The sequence below is a fragment of the Passer montanus genome, unplaced genomic scaffold, assembly GCF_014805655.1.
Source record: "Passer montanus isolate IOZ18808 unplaced genomic scaffold, ASM1480565v1 scaffold25, whole genome shotgun sequence".
NCBI classification, from domain to species: Eukaryota; Metazoa; Chordata; class Aves; order Passeriformes; family Passeridae; genus Passer; species Passer montanus.
In genome coordinates this window covers 2,446,322-2,460,722 of record NW_024367149.1, presented here as the reverse complement: position 1 = coordinate 2,460,722, position 14,401 = coordinate 2,446,322, and the positions used below count along the sequence as shown (strand labels likewise).

Genomic DNA, 14,401 nt, shown 5'->3' with positions numbered 1-14,401 from the left:
CGGGGGGTCTCGCGCCGGCCAATCGCGGGAGGCGCCCGCAGCCAATGGCGCGCGGGCAGGGGGTCCCCGCCGGAGGAGCGCTGCGGCAGGGCGGCGGTGCGCGTGCGCAGAGCGCCGCCTTTCCCCCCTCCAGAATCAGCGCGTGGCCGTGGCGCCGCGTTAAACGGCCCGGGCCCGCTCCCCCCTCACGGCCGCTGCCGGGCAGCGCTCCTCCTCCAAACCCCGCCGCCGCTCCCCCGTCACGCCGCCAGAGCACTGCGGTGCCGCCAGGCATGGCACTGGGTGGTCCCTGCTAGCACTGTACCCCGCTGTGAGGCTCCGCGTTGTCACCCCACAGCGCTGCACCTTCCGCCAGCTGAGGCGCCTCAGCTGCTGCCGGCCGCTGCGCCCTGCAGTGACACGGCATCGCCCGCCCTCCGGGCACCGCGCTGAGGGCGCTGCGCCTCCCTTCAGGTGCTGCGCCGCCCGACCGAGCACTGGCTCCCAGCCCTGCCCCGCTCTGCACAGCCAAGCTCCAGCCGCGACACGGCAACGCAGGCCTGCGTTTGCTTCCATCACTGCCCCCCACAGCACCTGCCCCTGCTGCACCGTCCTGCCACTGCCTTCGCACTATCGGCTGGCTTCTGCAAACCCTCCCAGCGCTGCAGACCCAGCAAGGTCCTGTCCAGCCCCTGCCCAGCTCTGCGCCACCTCTGCGGTGTGGCACAGCCTCCAGCTGGACCACACCAGGCACACTGCACGGCACAGCTCATGCCACGCAGACAGTGCTGCTTCCCGGTATGTTACAGCCTCCACCTTCCCACGGCACAGCTGCCCTGTGAGCACAGCAGCACTGGCACCAGCCTGCAACGCAATCTTCCCACAGCATTGCCTCGTTCTTGCTGGCCCCACAGCCTTCTAATGCTCCTTAGGCAGAGGGCAAGTGACAAACTCTAACACCTCTCAGGGATAGAACGACAAAGGGAAATTATTAGTCGTGAAGGGGAAAGTCATCTGGAAGGAAAGACACGGTGAGGAATAAACTTGCATCTTTAGTGACCAGCCCAGTGACCCTCCATTTGTCACTGATAACGGAAGAAAAACATAAGGTGATTTTAAGGGAATCTTAGTAAGATCATGCCCAGCATGGTGGCAGCTCCCACTGAGGTGAGCCCAGCTAGCAGTGTTGAATGGCAGACACTGCCTTGAACAGCACAGAGCTGGCTGAGTACTATTGACAAAGTCAGGTGACAAAAGGCCAAGTTCCTGCTGGTCACAGGGGGAGCTGGTGGGGGCCCATACAGCCCCATTTTCACAGCCAGAAACCCCACTTTGTGCTCTGCACATATGAAGTCGGTGCAGGTTGGTTGCTAGTGTGGCACCCACGCAGCCAGGCTTCCAGAGCTACCACGCTGCAGAGACACAAGGGAGACACATGTCACACTGATACACCATTAGGTTTTTTGGATGCCAACAACGACTTCTAGAGACAGCACAGGAGACCAACAGACTCATGCAAGCACCTAAGTATCACTGGTACCAATATCACCTTGAGGAGGTATGTGGAGAGGGGACACGACCACATTCATGCAGCCCTGTCCATCTGCAGATCTGCCCCCAGGCAGCTGCCCCATCAACCCCCAGTTCAAAGGGCTGACCTGCTCAGGATGCTCGTTGCTCTGAGGCAGCTCCCTTCCCTCCAGCTTCACAGCCAGCTGGCAGCCAGGGCTGGTGCAGGCAGCCTCCTCCTATGGCCCCAGCTCTGCTACCGAGCTCATTTCTTCCAGCAACTCCACTGACTCCTGTGCCACATCATGTCTGGCTGGAGCCCAGTTTTACTTTACAAACGCTTGCTTTATGCCTGCTCCTCTCTTCCCCTCTTCATCCCTCCATCTGCGTAAGCTGGGTGTCATCTCCCTGCCTCAACTGCCCTTGTCCCTGTGACACGGAGCTGCTGCACTGCCTGCTGCCACTGCGCCACATCTGCTCCAGCTGTCCCCAAGCTTCACCTAAACCGCCCCCGTACCGCATTTGAACCCCGCGGTGTGTGGGCACAGCAGGTGATCTGATTTCAGTGATGAGATAAGCGGGGACCTACAGCACAAAGCCAAATAGCGACAAGTCTGGGGCTTGCTCCTGAGCCCGTGCTTGTCACTCAGGAAACTCTAACCCCGTTATCAGGTGTCAGTGTGCTGCAAAGAGCCCGGGATGAAGTCACCCTTCTTGCCAGCCCGGAAAAAACTCAGCAGGCGAGCGCTGTGCATCTTGGAAAATCAGGTAACAGTGCCTGGCAGCTGTTTGATGGCCATGAGATGAATTAAGGCAATGATTAGTGGCGTGATTTGATTCAAGTAGCAGGACTTTAGTCTGAACATGTTCCTACTTAGCTTACACATTTCATTCGCAGGCAGATGTCAAGCTGGATGTTGCTAGGAGATAGACAGCAGGGGAATAATTAAGTCTGATTAAATCCTATCATATTGCTGCTCTGCTTTCCAGAATGCTCTGGAGCTTTTTAAAGCCAAACTGACCAAATGATCAGGCAAATGGTCTAGCCCATCCTGCTCAACAAAACACACTTGCAGTAAACCAGCTGAGCAGCAGCACTGGCCATGATCTGGAGAAAAAAGGCTCTGGCAGAGGGCACAGCTGGTGGCTGCATTACCAGGTAGCATAAAACAGTTAGGGCTGGTCACTGCTTGGAGCAGACAGTGAGGGGTCCTACCCCTGTGTTCCTGCATCACTGCTGCAGAAACACTCCTGTAGGACTAAGCATAATTTGGACACACCAGCATAACCATAAGCAAAGTTTCCTTGAGCCTTTCTTTTGAAAGGAGCCCACCTGAGGTATGCCAGAATTGCTCTGCAAATTCCCCTCATGTGCATGAGATGCTGAGCAGCATCTTTTCCCTCCAGTAAATTAAGTTAGGCTGTAACTATTTGCACCAGATGCCAAATACACACATCAGCCTTCAAGCTTCCTTCATAGAGACTTCTAATCTCATTTTGTTTCTTTACTCTATAAAAATTACTATTCTAATACTCACACTGTAATCCTTCTCCCCAAATTAAATGTCATCAAATCAAACCCAATACAAATTAATGCAATATTTTATGATTAATTACATACCACTATATACCACAGCAAAGATCTCTTTCAGTAATGGCTAAACAGAGATTACCTATGTGGATGCACAGGCTCAAGGAATGCAATCTGGGCTGTAAGACACTTGTAGTTTGTCTTATTTCTCTGACCAAACTTGTTTCATCTCACACACTCATTATGTATTATTCTTATATGCAGACTCTGAATGTGATCAGGCTGTGGAGAACACTTTACATATCTGGTGCTCTGGCTACTCTAAGAACAGATATGTTAAACAGCATCAGCACCAGGCCCACACAAAACAAGTTAAAACAATCTGAACTTGGCTCAAAAATTCTGCCACCCTCCAGATGTTTTCAACAGCAAAGGATCACACTTACCATTTTGGGAGCAGGTAAACACCTGGAGCCTGCCTGATTGCCTCCCCGCGTGCTCTGCCTGACTGGACCAGCTTTCCAAGGATCTTCCTCAGATGAAGTGACCCCGTGGTCCCACCTGGCAGGCGGCTGTGTGAGTGCAAGCCCCTGGCCAGCACCCTGCTCAGCAGTTCATCTCCTTGCAGTAATTCCAATACACTATGTTTGGTTCACTCATAGTTTCCAAGAAAGGAGGTAGGCTTGAATTGAAGACAAGCATTGAAGACTCCCACTTCTCTGGGTCTGTTTCAGGAGTCCCTGACCGTCACGTTCAGAAGAGCATCCCACCTCCCTGTGTCTGGCTTCAGCTTGCAGACATACCATTTTATTCTGCCTTCTGCTTGATTAAAGAGCCTTTCAGAGCCTGGCATTTTCTCTTTGTGACACTACACATATGCTGCAAGCAAACCCCCTCTCATCCGTCTTTCTGAAAAGCTAAATATACTGAGTCGCTTAATTCTCTTTCTGCCAGGCTTTTCCTCCCACCCTCAAGCCATTTTTTTGTGTTTCTGCTCTATAGAGCCTCTCTGATTTTCCTGAATCCTTTTCAAGATACAGAATCCCACATTGAGCCTCCCTAATGCTTTGACACAGGGATTTAATCTGCTTTTCCTACTTTCTGTCTTAAAGGGCTGCATTAGTCCTTTCTACCACAGCATCAGGATAAGGATTCAGGCAGGATCCTCTTGAATCTTTTCCAGACCCCCTGCTGGCAGGCTAGAACCACCTGTATCTCAGCTGCACATCCAGGAACTGATGAATGGAGTTTGCTGGTTGGAGACACCTCCACTCCCACACACCTCCCTCACTTGCTCTCTTGTCCTAGAATCATGGATGTCATAGTTGCCACATTTGGGGAGGCTTAGGGAGCTGAGCTTGGCAGGCCTTAGGAAGATTTGCTAAGCCCTGGTGAGCTGTCCAGGAGCAAATGTCCTGCCCCTAGTAGGTTACTGCACCGTGAAAGAGAGGAGAGCACAGAACCAAGCAGTGCCTCCTGGCATGCAGGCTGGTTTGACTGTCTAGGAAATATTTTGCAATGCCTGTTAATATTTTACCCATTTTGTCCAGAGTGACAATGGTCACTGTAGAATCTGTGCACTGACTAGTTACCAGGCTGCACACCATGACCACAGCCTCTTAAAAACAATTGGCTAGGTGAAGGTTCCCTCTTTAATTCTACTCCTTAAGAAACCAGCTAAAATAACCTTCCCCCCAGCAGCCTCCCCAGTGAAGCCTACCTGAGATCTGGGAGTGAAATAGGGAGTCTTGCTCAGCCCAGGTGCCATCACTGGATGTCACAATGCATTTCTTCATGCCAGTGCTGCAGGAATCTTGAATGAGCCCGGTTCCAGCTGTGGCCATGCTGCCTTTCTGAAGCCAGGAGTGCTGTCCTTGAATTTCTGAGATGCTTAGAACTGTGATGGCCATAAGCCTCAATGGGTTCATCTTGAGCTCTCCAAACAGGCACTACCCCATACCCTTTCATACCATAAAAACAGCTGGAAGAGTCAGGTGAGGCAGGCAAGCACCATCCAGCCACTGCCTCCTCTCAAACAGGAATGGCAGGAGTGACTCCACCTCATGTGCTGTTGCAGAGAGGAGGGAATTCGGCAAAGCAGTGGCACAAGAAAAGGCTGCAGCTCCCCATACCAGCCACACTCATGCTACAGGCCCAAGTAATTTGCAAACAATTTGATGATTTAATCAGAGACTCTCCCAAACACGTGTGTTAATTTTTAATGAATGGTCAGCTGGTAGGAGGCCAACATAATCTAAAGGGTCAAGGCAATGGGCAGAGAAATGGCAGAGAGCCCCAGACTGCCACTGGGTAAGTGAAAGCATAGCTAAAGGCATCCTGAGGCTGTTACACAGGGAAACTCCTTCCTGGGCAAAAGGAAAGTTCTGGGTGCTGAGAGTAGGAGCATTTGCAGAGAACACTTTGCCTTCTCCACTGCTTTCAATAATGCTGTAGGATTTTAATTAAAAGTATGTATTATAAAGAATTAATAAGACTCAAGTAGATTAACAACTACACATATTAACAGCTACATTCTGAGATCTGTCAGTGAGCCAAGGCTTAATGGGGAGACATCAACAACAGGAAGCCTACTTAGACCCTCAGTGACCTCTGGTCCAGTGCCATTTAATACGTCTTAATATCCATAATCTGGATGACAAGATGAAGGCTTACATTTGGGGCTGATAAAACACTGAATGCTGCTTGCTGCCACAGCATGAGCTGAATGGCCTGGGAAAATTATAACAGCCCCCAGCCCAGTGATGGGCTGCAAAGGAAGCTTCTTGGGAATGGAGAAGACAGGCTGTACCACAGGGTAGAGAATCTCCCTGAAAGCAAGGGTGGGAGGCAAAATTAAGGAAAAAAGCTGCAAAAGAGCTGTCCCCACATGTGACTGTTGCCATGAGCCTGCAGCACAGTACCTTGGCTCTGAGGGCCATGAGTCAGAGGGGCATGGAGAGGATTTCCAAATTGTTGGCAAAGCCAGCTTGATGTCTGGTCCAGCTATCCAAACTTCAGAACAGGCACAGAAATCCCAAGGAGCAGCAACACTATCACAAAAAAGGAGCTAAGGGTTGGAAATGTGACAAATAAGGATGTGAGGAGTACAAGGTACTTCACTGCCCCAGGAGAGGGTCTCCTCACTGCCAGAAGGAGCAGAGTACTGGTATGGGCAGAAGGAAGGGCAGAAGCCAAAGGTGAGAAGTTGAAGATGGGAAAAACTGAAGTCTGGAATCAAGTACGGCACAGTCACTGAAGGTTGCAGAGGCAGCCATCCTTACCATGAAGCAGCTTGCAAAATAAGTTTAGATCTCAACTAGATCTCAACAAGTTTAAGGTCTCAACTTGAATGTTTTGACATCGGTGGCTCAGGCATGAAGAAGAGATGCTGGATGGATGTGCTTGCTGTATTGCCCTGAACTGTAAGCATCCCTCCTGGTCTTCTGTCCAAACAGCTCTAGCAGCAAAAAGGAGGCCAGCACTGATTCCTGCAAGCCAGAGAAGGCAGTGGAAAAGTTGTGGAGGGCTCTGCCTGAGGACAGTTTTGTTCACCTGCTCTTCCAGCTTATGCACATGTCTTTCTAAAAACAGGTACAACAGCCTGAGCTGGCTCTGTAGCATTACACTCCTTGCAGCAGTGCTCATTGCCAGCCCTTGACCTAGGGAATGCATAATTTCCAGCCTGGAGCTTTAGTACTTAATTACTTGCAGTGCAGCAATCCCTTGTGTACCTTCAGCTGTCCTGCTATGGTGATAGGGCCACTAGCCATAGGCTCCTCTTTTCATCCTGTTCAGCCTGAACCTCCTCTCCATTGCTCCATGGTGAACTGGAGCCTCTGAATCCAAGTAATGCACCAGCAACCTTCATACACACAACACAGCAACTCTGTTACTCATACCTGTCTCTCCCATATACACCCAAGTGAGCTGATGACCCACAGCATAAGCACAGCAGCACAAGTGCCTGAGTCAGTGTCCACTTCAGGTTTACAAACCTTCCCCATTTGTGTCACTCTGATCTCTTCCCCAGGTGCCCAAAGGAAATGGTCTGCAATGCTGCCTTTGGTAAGCAACTCCCAGGACATGTCCTGTGTGCAGAGCTACAGGCTGCACCTCTGTGGGTGACTGCCCCTCTGAAAACCCTGTGATGCACCAAGGGACATCAACATCTCCCAGGGTGCAGAGCCATGAGCCCAGAGAGATGCTCTTGAAACATCTCACCTCTTACACGTCTGAGACTAGGGCAAGCATGATGCTCAGGAAGGGGATCAAGGAGATGGGAAGCAGCAAGGGCAAGGAGCAGGAGGAGGAAAGGAAAGCATCAGGCATCTCAAATGCTGCCAGTCACTGGGAAGGTGGTGGGAGGAAATGCTGGTGCTGCTGGTGGAGGTGCTTCCCTGTTGGTCATGAGAACAGCTGCCTGGCCTGGGACACTGGGTTGGCAGGGTAGCTGCTAGCTGAGGTAGCCCTGCCATGTCCCAGTGTCTTTCTTCCCCACTCCTGGGTGCTGAGGCTTATCTGCTCCCTCTAGGGAAAAGGAAGAAAGGTGAGGAGTCACCCAGCATGGCATTGGCCATAGGAACTGTGTGAGTGTGCAGGGGCTGAGGGCTTAGTTTGCACTGCCCTGACCCCTGTGATGCAGGGCGTGGCCAAGGGTTTGTGCTCTGCTGAGGGACACAAACATGCTCGGTTTTGGAGATTCAGCATTTGTGACAACCTGTGCATTCTTGCAGCTGCTTTTCATAACAGGGAGTTAGAGCAGCCAGGGGGAAAGGCCTCTGGGTGCTCTGTTTGCTAGCAGGATGTGGGCTGATAGCAGCCATGAAGAGGCAGCCACAGGCAGGGGACACAGAGAGAAGGATGCTGCCGAAATACCTCAATCCCCCCGAGCACCAGTGGCTGCTCCCAGCAAGCCCAGAGCCACAGCACACAGTGAGTGCTGCCTTCCCTGGGGGAACAGCCCACACTTCTCCATTGCGCCAGGTGGCTGCAGCTGGGAGAGGCATTGCATGGTCTGGATGTGGAGTGAGCCTGTCATCTCTCCCTCATCAGCACAGCCAGGATAAAAATATCCCAGAGTGGGTTGATGGTGGCTGTGCTATAGTCTCCATTATGCAGATGAAAATGGCTGGTCCCTGCCAGAATGCCTGGGGAAGCACCAGCTCCTCTGCCCTGCGCTGGCACAGGATCCTGAGATCCTGTGCTGTGCTGCAGAAATCTCCACAGGAGAGAGGTGCCAAGGACAGACCATGGCATACAGCATCCCAGCCAGGCACAGCACACTGCTAGGGATCTCCTGGTCAGGGCAGACAGCTCCACAAATCTTTGTCCCTCCTGGATGCATGGGACTCAGCAGGGTGGAGGGGAACGGAGTTTCACAGCCCACTGCCATGAACTCCTAACAGTAATGAAATGGGGAGCTGCCCAGGCAGCACATGATGAGTCAGAAGTGCACCCAGGCAGCTGAGCTGACAGCACTGTGTGTGCAAGCATAAGGGCACAGGGAGCTGAAGGACAAGTTAGCAGAGCAGCCACAGCATGAGTGGGATGAACCCTCAGCCCACAGGAAAAGCCAGACAAGCACAAGAGCAAGGGGCAAATTTACAGCTTGGCAAGAGGGCTGGCTGGCTTTGTACCCTGCAACATGCTGCCAAAGGGCAAAGCTGCCAGCTCCTCCCTTCCCATCCCAAATCCACATGGCCTGACAGTGAGCACAGCTGCTGACGCTGAGCCTCGGGCAATCGCTCACCCAATAAACCTGACTGAGCGGGGAAAGCAGCAGAGACTGCTGGAGAAGTCAGGAAGGATGTAGCAGCTCCTGTAGGAATGGCTTACAGGGTAAGATCGGGAAGCCAGCACCAGAGATTCTGGCTCTGATACAGACTCTTGGCTGGCAGGCAGAGTCTGATTTCATCCCAGCCTCAGAGGTGCCCTCAGGATGTCACAATCATCCTTGACCACAAACCTGAAGTGCTGTTTACTCACCCTCACCGCATGGTGTGATTTCCTCAGATCCTGGGCCAGCAGGGCAAGCCCCCTGCACAACCAAACCTCTCCTGCAACGGTGACACAGCATTAAGGCCACACTGACTGGGTGGCACTTCCCAGAGGCACACGCACAGACCTGTCACACCTCTCCCTGCACCAGACTGTTGGCAGCTCCTACAGCCTGCAGGGAGCTGTCGCCAGGGATCAGAGCCCTGAGCAATCTCACCTGCTTGTAGGGCCGGAGGAGAGGTTGTGCTGGGAGAGCAGCAAGTCCAAAACACCATATGGCCCAGCCATAGCCAGGCATCTGTTCACTGGGAAGCAGAAAGTCTGCATCAGCAGGTACCAGGCACCTCTCCAAAAAGGCTGCACAAGGGCTCTTCTGTCCAGTGGCTTCAGGAGGAAGGATTCTCTAGGCAGGCTCCAGCCTGCCTGAACAAGGGCTCTCTACTGTGAGAGGTGATGACTGTCCAGCTCCCAGGATCACCCCCACAGCCCTAGCCCTGCACTCTCTGGGAACAATCTGTGCAGCCTCCATACAGCCACTGCACAACTGGAGGCTGCTTCTTTGCAGAGTCTGCACAGATGGTCAAAGGACTGATCCAGGTCCCCCAAATCTACCCACACAAGACGACAGAGTGGAGGACACAGGCAGGCAGGAGGGATCCTGGGCAGCTGTCTCAGCCAGCATGGTCCAGGGTAGGAGTGAACAAAGCAGGCTCCTGGGGAAAGACCTCCCCAGCACACTGTGCCAGTGCAATGCCCCACACAGGCAACAGTTCAGCCCAGAACAGGCAGGGCAGTGGGGCAGGAGAGACCTCACTACACTGGGCTGGGACCCCTTGAAAGGGCTCCTCTGGAGAAGGTGAGGCGTGAGGAGCAAGAAGCCCTTCCTCCTGTGCTGGCCCATCAGGTGCTGACGTGCCTGGCTCCCAGCCCACCAGCTCGGAGTCACGCAGCTCCCATGAACGCTGTCTTTCTTCTCCCTGCTGCAAAGCCCTTGGCAGCCCCTCACCCGCTTCGACTGGGGAGGGAGAAGAGCCAAGATCTCTTTTTCTGTCCTTTCCTCTTGCCAGACTCTGCACAGTGCTGAGGGCCCAAGCTGGGGGTCTCCCTCCTGGTGACAGCACTGCAGACCTCTGCTCCCACAGGAGTCACCCTCCAACCAACGAGGAAGAGCACGGTTGGCTCCAGCCCCACTGTGTGGACTGCTGAGGGTCCAAAGAGGATGCCCTGTGCTACCTCTGCAAATGAAAGAGAGAATGGCAGAATATGAGCATTTACACTTCTGCCAGTCCCTGTGGACGCCAGCTGTTAAATGGTGTTTGGAAACATCTATCCAGCTGGAACTGGGAAGGCCAGAGAGGACTCAGGACAGACCCATCTCTGGCTGCCAACACAACTGCTCTCTTCATCCTGCCCTGGCTCTGCTGCGCCTGGACAAGCAAAGCTGTGTTCCTGCTGCAGAGCCAAGTAGCCTGGGCAGCCATCCACCACAGGCAAACCGTTCCAAACCACATGGGCTGCTTGGCCCTTTGGTGTAGCCGCTCCCCATCACCAGTTTCCTTGCTCTCCTGTATCACATCACTCCTGTTTTCCATGGAACTGTCTGCAACTTAACTGCTCCTCTGTACCTGCAGCCCATCAGCACCCACCACCCACACTAAAGGCATGCATATCCTGCACCCATTTCTTTTTAATTGCTTGGAGCTATTAGGAAGGAAGTTTGAGTTAACCCCTGCTGCAAGGACAGGCAAGAAAATTAGCCCAAAAGTTGCAGAAATTAGATAAAAGTTGCACTTGAGGAAATGAAGAGTCCAAGCATATGAACTAATATCAGTTCATTCACAACCATCTGATCCCCATGTCTGAAGTGTCTCTGGAGGTCCATGGATACAACACACTGCCATGCCTCCCTACATTCAGCAAGACTGTGGGATTGAGTTACTGTACTTCTTGAAGTAGTTTGCTTTGGTCTATAGCATACTTGTTGGGCTGTAAAGACAGGTTTGCTCCTAACTCCATATGGAGGACTTCAGCCTGGATATGAAAACCAGCCACCCACCTTGCCTACAGCCTGTGAGGAGGCAGCTCTTCCTTCAGCCAGCAGTGTGGATAACGGTGAGAGCATCCCAGTTCCTGGGGTGTTGGGCAGCATGAGGAGCCCACACTGCCAGGCAGTAACTCATGGGAGGTACAAGAGCACAGGCAGCAGGTCTGTTTCATTTCTCTCCTGCATCATGTACTGAAGGTGTTCACAGCCACTAGAACCATTCATAACAGCGAGAACGTTTCCTAAATGCAAAATTCCAGGCCAAAGACAGCTCTTCTGAGGCTCTCCTACCTTACTCAGTTTTGTTTCAAAATTAACATGCATACTATACCATTTAAATCTTTTTCCAGTACCCTCCCACACACTTCCCTCATTTGCTAGGTGCTGTCAGAACTGTTTTGATGCTGGCGTTGTCACATTACTCATGCTGCAGCAAGGAGGCTGTGGCAGTGCTTGTGCATGGATCTGCCACAGCTTCCTGAAAAGATGGCAATCAGGTGAATGTTTCCCATTCCTCTGGAGACCATTCTGGTGAGGTCAAAGGAAACTGCAGATACACACCCTCAGCTATGCTCATTACTGGAACCAAGCAACAAACACCACCTGGAATGTTGTGCTCTTCATTCATCCAAGGGAGAAATCTAAAGCTGTTCAACAGCTCTAACAGCAATGTGGAAAAATTAAGACTGATTAGGAGAAAAGAGGAAAAAGGCTTATTCTGACTTTCATCAATACAACAACATTGTTGTCCATGTTCAGTTGAGAATACTACACACTTTACACTAATCTAAATGCCCACACTGACAGGTTTTGTGTAGTATCTACAAATTTGTCAGGGAAAAGGAGCCATTATCATTTTCTCTAAACTACAAAAGCTGGCTATAGGAATACCTGGCACATTAGGTTTCAAAGATATGAGCTGAAATAACACTACAATAAGCAAATTCCTCAAGGTTACTGATACACTTGGTGTATCAGTAACAAAAATCCCTGAGCTAAAGTAGAAGAATCTCCTTTCTCTGACTGCCAATTCAGCAGGTCTTAACCAGCACTGTGAAGTTCAAGAGTCAACACCAAAGTAAAGAAAAGAGCTGTCTGAGACTGCGCCCAGGTAAGATTTTCTGATGAGTCCTCTTCTGGCACACTCAGCTACAAAGGGATCCTAAGGCAACTCAGTTCTTGCTGCAGATGTCTCAGCTCTGTGTTTCAATGAGGAGAGATGATTCTGTGGTTCCATCCCCATTCTAGTTAAACAGCCAAGCAGGACTGAGTCCTTAAATAACAGAACTCCACTTAGGTCTCTGAAAGACACCTGAGAACTCACTAGATAAGCATTAAGGAGATGAATATTAGAGTAGAACAATGCTAATCGAAAAATTAGAAGTATGATGAGTATTTCCAAGTCCCATTGCTTTAGTTCTTAAATTAGTTTAGAGATTGTCTTTTTTGAAACTAGATTTATTTCTTGAGGAAACTGAAAACAACATACAGGCTACCAGTCTTGATTTCACCCCATGTTTCATTAGAAAACAAGCACAACTGCAGATATGTCAGACAACAGGAACCCAGTTAAAGAATGGAAGAACAGAGATGCACTGGAAGCCTTAGGATATGTCACTGTGCTCCTCAAACAGTGCAGAATCAATTCAACCCAGCTAAAAACACCATAAAGAGAGAGAAGAAGCAAGGAGAATGGGTCCTACTACTGACAGTATTGCCTCTGGTCATCTGAGAAGTCTGCTGATAGAAAAGAGGTCTCCTAGAAGTTCAGCCACAGGCAGAAATATTACTGCAATCAGGTACTTTACAAAGAATACAGTCACCTTTTAAAATCTTATGAAAAGTTATCACTGACTTGTGAAGCTCATCCTGAATTAAGGGCAAGCCACTATTTGTTTATACAAAAAATTCTCCTCATGGGTCCAACCTGAACCAGTCACAGATGGAAGCTTCATGAAAAGTGAAGAGGTCTAGTGACTGCAGCACCACATGCAATGGACCCAACAAAGGGCCACCAGAGCCACAGTGAGTATGATTTTGTACTGAACATGCTCAAGAAACACCTGACTAGCTGATAATCTGGCAGCCCCTCACCCTCACTGGAATGATGCTGTAAAAAGGATAATAAACTCTCTTCTAAAAAAGCCAAAACCACTGAACAAAATTATCAGACATGATAAAACTCTTGGTAATGGAAAGCCTATGTACTTTTGAGACAGCTGCTCTGTACAGAGCTTTTACTGCTATGTGTTATACTTCAAGCCATAAACCAAATTGCATTTGCAAAGTCAGATAATAAAGACTCCTCAAACATCAGGGTCACTGATCTTAAGTTCGGAGAGAAGCCTAAAACACAGTTTAGCCCCTGCAGCTGTTAGCAGTATTATTTGAATGATGCAGCACAAGAACTGACAGGAAAATTGGGAAGGCCCTTTGTCTCAGAGTGCAGGATGGCAGCAGTTTCCAACACAGTGCAGTCCACTGTGCAACTGTCAACGAGAGCAAATCTGGCACCTGCAGAAAACATGCCAGCAACAGATAACAAAGCTCCTGTTCCAGAACAAATACTATGCATAGCAGCTCCTGAAAGTCACTGAATACTGTCAGAGCTGAGTGGCAAAACCTGCTGCAGGTGAACAACAGAATATATTGAGTTGGAAAGGACACACAAAAATCAATAAAATCCATCTCTTGGCCCTGCACAGACCAGCCCAAGAACCAACCCCAAGAACACCACACCAAACAAATCCAGCTGTTTCCTACGAGGTCATCATTTTAGGATGAAGCTGTTGAACTATGTGTTTGCAGCACAGGTAGTATAGCATCTGGCACCTAAAAGGTGAATTTAAGTTCTACAGCAGTTTGGGGACAAAGACTGAATGCAGGTACCTTTTCCCTGGAGGGAGAGTGGCAGATTGTGACAAGGAGTATATTTTCAGTTACACACAGGTAGTGTTCATCCTATGAGAAGTTAATACCAAATTAACTCTGACAGAACAGAGGCAAGTTTGTTAAGGCCCTGCCAGCTCTTCTCCACATTTGCTCACAGCACATCACTTCAGAGGCTTATATAAAAGCTCAGATGTCAAAGTGCAGTTTCATTCCTATTGCCTGGACCAGATTAACTACTGGTTAATCCAGCTACTAGACTCAGGTCTTAACAAACCTGGTTTTATCAAGCCAACTATCCCATTCATCAGAAAGCCATTTAATACCCTGAGACCAGGAGTTTTGGACATGGTAAAAGGAAAAAAACTCAAAACCAAAACAAACCAAAAACCACACAAAAAACCCCTCTCATTATCTCCTTTCAGAATCTGTTTAAACCTTCCAATACTGAT

The 14,401-nt window shown here is 50.3% G+C and overlaps 1 protein-coding gene across 6 annotated transcripts in view; it reads right to left on the bottom strand.

Annotated features, from left to right (window-relative positions):
* ST3GAL3 (ST3 beta-galactoside alpha-2,3-sialyltransferase 3) overlaps window positions 1-14,361 on the bottom strand; it is a 186,433-nt gene extending 172,072 nt beyond the window's left edge. For 5 of the 6 annotated variants that reach the window (XR_005627680.1, XM_039711467.1, XM_039711472.1 and 2 more), the window contains exon 1: window positions 3,466-14,361. The gene's annotated coding sequence lies outside the window, so the exon portion shown is untranslated. The remainder of the gene's footprint in view (window positions 1-3,465) is intronic. The other variant, XM_039711468.1, reaches the window with a different exon arrangement.
* Window positions 14,362-14,401: the final 40 nt, after the last annotated feature.